Genomic DNA, 5,071 nt, shown 5'->3' with positions numbered 1-5,071 from the left:
GGCCAGGGCTACAGAGAGAGACACTGTCTCAAACCACACACACACACACACACACACACACACACACACACACACCACCTCAAAAACTGTAGAAGTGTACACACATAGATGGGTTCAGGACTAATTGTACAGAGTTGTTTTTAAGGTGTGATGTGATCTAAGATTTGTTGAACATGTGTGTTTGAGTTTTTTCTGGTAGTGTTCATAGCTTTGCATGGAGGTATTCATTATAGTAATACATAAGGTAGAAAATGCATTTTTTCCTGCTTATTTTTAAGGCTGTCTTTAATACAAGAAACTGTAAGATTCTTAATATTCTAGTTCATTTTTTATTCACAGCAAGTTTGTTAGTCTTGAATTATCCAAATTAGCTAGTTGGGGGGGGGGGGTTCAATTAAATGAAAATTAAAGAATCCCATTCCAAAATGTAGAGTTGGGCTTGAAATTTTAGCCATGTATTTTTATGCAACACACACATTTGGTTCCCCAACGGCTTTTTCTTCAAAACCCTAAACATAAGAAAATGTTCAGTCTCAGGTGTTTCTCTGAGCAGTAAACCCTGTATTTAAACAGCATCATTTACAGTTTTACAATATGCAGCAGAGTAGCAGGAACATCATGATGTACTCTGAATGTATATTGTACCTAAAAACTAACTGGAAAGAGAAAAAGATTTGACTCACATTACCTCAGACTTGGAAAATGCAATTTATGTGGAATAAAATGAAGAAGCCTGGTTCGCTGACTCAGCCCATTCCACTGCAGCTGCACTGCAGAGCTCCTGGGGTAGTTTATGCAGAGCTGCCTAGAAGCACATTCCACTGTATCTGCACTGCAGAGCTCCTGGGGTAGTTTATGCAGAGCTGCCTAGAAGCAGGACTGAGAAGCATCTAAGGTGTTCTCTGTAAAAGTGGGGCTCTCCTGAACACCCCCTGCCCACTTTACTAACACACTAAAAGTGTTATGCTCTCTGTTGACCATAACCATGACCTAGGGACAATGAAAAGGTCCACTTCCTCCCAGGCAAGATTCCTGCCAAGGTAACTGACAGGAAAGTACTCAGTCTAACTCTTTAGGTTTTTAAAAGTTCTTTGATAAATTCAAACGTCAGCTGTTAGGTTAAATTCCCCAGAGGTAGGTGGGCTCAGTTGTTCTCACGATGACTAAAGGAAACCCAAAGGCTGCTTGCCTTCTAAGTGACAAACTCCTCACACAAGTTAATTGGCTCCATGAAAAGACAGGAAAGAACTGTTTTAGAATTTAAGTGAAAGGGAGATCCAAGTATTCTGTAACATACAAAGCTTTCAGACCTAACAGACATGACATAACCTGTCCTCATTCCTTTCTGCTCAGCTCAGCAAGTGCCTTTGAGCCCAATAGTTAATCAGTTACCAGATCCCACAATCTTTGTTTTTCACACTCTTCAATCTTGCTGTGAATTGTCCCTCTCAGGTGCTTAGGATCACCAATCAGGACAATACCTTTTTTCTTTTGCCTTAAAGAAACAATTATTATTTTATTCTCAATTAGATTTACTATATGAAATTGTTAGCATGTAGCAACAGCCTGTAAAACATAATAGTATATATTATCAAAGAAATAGATGGCTGAAGATGATTCATTAATATGTGAGATATACTTAGCAGAATTATTTAACTCAACTTTTTAAATGACAATAGTTATAACTAACTTACAAAAAAGTATAGCAAAGTGTATAGTGTACTAAATAGCTTTATCTCAACGAATAGATGAACATAGATGCAAGTTCATAAAACAATACTCAACCAGCTTTACAGAAAAGTATAATAGTGCAGGTATTTTAATGCTGCTATATTAAAATACATATCTTAAACATTTAATTTAATCTTTCAAAGATGCATTTAAAATTGGAAAATATAAAAAATATGAACTTACCCTTCAATTTATTTAGACACTGTTTGCCCCTGGTCAAAAGCAGATGGCATTTCACTGCTCACTTTACCTGAAGCTATGAACTCAGATGTCAGATCAGCGAACGCCACCTCTCTGGACCACATCAGAGTTAGCTAGACACTACTGCGAGGTGGAAGAGTTCTGCTGCATCTAAGCTCTATACCGTGTGCAATGGATAACCTAATATGCCTTTCACTGAACTCGCCAGGCAGGTTTTCTACGTCTGTGGAACATGGAATCAAACCAGAATATGTTGGCATAACAGGCCAGTCAAACTGGTTCTTCTGTAGATCCAGAACCTGTTGGACCAGTCTGCATCAAAGGCTAGCCCAACATGCTGCAGCGGCTCAGCTCTGCTAAGCTTGTATTGGGTGAGTTATCCCCACCTCCAGTCAACTCCCAGCAAACTACTCAGAATGTTGTAGCCTCCAGCAAAATAATTCAGGGTTCTAGTGGGAGGGGTAGCTATGTGCCAGGCACACCAGGGTCCATTGTTAGGAGCTTCTCCTGGTGGATACGTGTAGCTGTCAGCCTGTTATCCTCAGTGGTGGGTAATCTGTTCAAAATGTACCCTCGGGCCCTGTGCCAACCAATGCCTCTAGATACAGATTATCCACAGTGAAGAAGAATCCCATCATGCCTGCCCTTTCCCGCTTGTCCAGCTAGGTTCATTTTCTAGTTTAGCCTTGAGGAGTGAGATTACTATTCTCTACAAGGGTAGTTGCCCTGGGAGCTGAAGGAAGCACTACCAGAGGGGAGAAACAGGTGTAGGTTGACCAAACATTTGCCTGGGTGTGTTGTCTTCCTTGTTTTCAGCGAGCCTCACAGCATTCCAAAGTCTAGAATTGGAAGGCCTGCTTCCACACAAGAGAGAACTTAGAAAAGGTTTTACTTTAGATATCCAGCAGTTTAACACAGACCATTGAAGACTATGTTCTAGGAACCGTGCCAATTTTAGGTTAATGTGGAAAAAGGCACTTTTGAGAAGAGACGGGAATGGTGTCAAAGTCTCCTGTTAAACATGACTAGGAAGCTTTTGGAAGAAGGAAGTGAGCAACACAAGATTGCATTTTGATAGAAATTGCAATTCATTTTATTTTTTAGGGAGATGAAGTGGGGCTCTTACCCTCATAACACTTGTGTGTTTAGAAACAGCTTGTCCTACTGAGGCGGTGATTCTCGAACTTCCATGCTTAAGAATCATCCACCTGAAGTACTACTTAAAACACTTGCTGGACCTTACCTAGACACTCTACCTGAATAGGTCGGGATGGTGCCCAAGCGCTGCTGTGCAGCTGTAGCGCTCCTAGGCCCAGACTCCATGCTCTGCCCCCTCCCCTCCCTCTTCTCACCCCCTCTGGTGTCCCCCACACTTCTTCTCTTTTTGAGACAGGGTCTCATGTAGCCCAGGCTTGCTTCATTCTTGTTATGTAGTGCAGGATGGATATGTTTCTGTCCTCCTGCTTCTGCTTCCCAAGTGTGGCGAGTACAGCTGTGCTCTGCTCTCCTGGACAAAAATTAACAGAATTTTTTTAAAGTGTCTGGAATGAAAATTCCACTGAAATAACTCAGGTTGTCCTGATACCCACCATCCAGCACGCACTGGCCTTGAACCCCAAGTGCTAAGATTTCAGGCATGAGCCACCATTAGTAAAGTAACGAAGTTAATGTATCCATTTTTGAATCTCCAGTGTCTGGAACACTAACTGACATTTAAAAGTGCTTCAAATTGTCTCAGGCAGACTCAGTACCACCACTGTCCTTCCAGGGTGTCATTTAGTCTAACCACTACTAGAAAACTGCCAAAGGTAAGCTCCCCAGGCCAAGGAGGAATGGTGGGTACTTTGGTCACAGCCCCGCCACCTTCTCATCTGGTGACTGAGCCTGGCTTTCTGAGAGGACTGCCCTGAGTAGGAGGCATGTTGGAGATCCTGCTTCATGGAGTCTGGCCCCATGGAGTCATCAGGGTTTGCTTTGACTGCTGACATGTTCTCATGAGCTACCCAGTTCTCTGAGATAAGGGAGGCATTTGGCAGATGACCTGAGAAACTCCCATTCCATCTACCCCTACCCTGAATCCTGGGTCCTCTTGCTGCTACATGGATGCTATTGTGATTGCAGTGTGTATATTAAAATGCTTTTATATTCAAAGTTTTTGTTGGTTTAAAAATAAAAGCACTAAATTTTTTTTTAAAGTGCTTAATAAATGCTTGCTAAGTGACTGTCTATTCAGAGACAGCATTACTAGATTCCAAGGAAACCACAGTGAGTAACTATTATGTGAATCAAGCTGCATTAAGTACTATAATTATAACAAGAAGATGGAATCCCAGAAAAGAGAGCAGGTATGACCGAGAGTGTAGTTAAATGACACAAAAGACTGTTTAGAACAGGGCTTCTTTAAAAAATTTTTATTTATGTGTTTCGTGTGTGTGTGTGTGTGTGTGTGTGTGTGTGTGTGTGTGTGTGTGTGCCCCATGTGTCTTGCCCAGCTTGTCCTTCTGTCTTATCCCTTTGAGATAGGGCCTCTCACTGAAAATTGGAGCTAGGCTGGTGGCCAGCAAGCCCAGGGGATGATCTTCATGTCTCTGCTCTGGACAGTGCTTGGATTATAGACACATGCACGGCGTGCCTGGCCTCTTATGTGGGTACAGGGATCTGCACCATGGTCCTCAAGCTAGCAAGTGCTTGTACCTACTGAGCTGTCTCCAGCTTCAAGTTGGATTTTGTAAACATTGTCCACTCACAGCCGCCCCCCCCCCCTTTTTCTTTCTTTTGAGAAAGAGGTTTATTTGGGAAGGAGGAGTCCAGGAGAGTAGTCACCTCTATCAGGGTGGAGAGAACAGCCCACAACTGACCAGGCAGGGTGGTTTATATAGGATGTCTCGAGGGTGGACAACTGTGATTGGTTAGTTTTTTTCTGCCCAGGGATTGGCCAGTTTTGTGGGGTAGGGGTAGAGATGGCCCTGATTTCAGGGCCAAACTGTGTTTCTTTCACTGGCCTTTCTTGGCTTTTTGACACTGCCTGTCAGGCCAGGGCACATTTCTCTCCCTGACTCTGATTCCAGGGACCAAGAGTGTTTCTTTGGTACTAGTTTCAGAGTCATGGCATATTTCCTGGGTTTGGGGATAAAGTGTT

This window comes from Onychomys torridus, chromosome 13 (genome assembly GCF_903995425.1).
Source record: "Onychomys torridus chromosome 13, mOncTor1.1, whole genome shotgun sequence".
Taxonomy (NCBI): domain Eukaryota; kingdom Metazoa; phylum Chordata; class Mammalia; order Rodentia; family Cricetidae; genus Onychomys; species Onychomys torridus.
Note: the sequence above shows the minus strand (reverse complement) of the source record.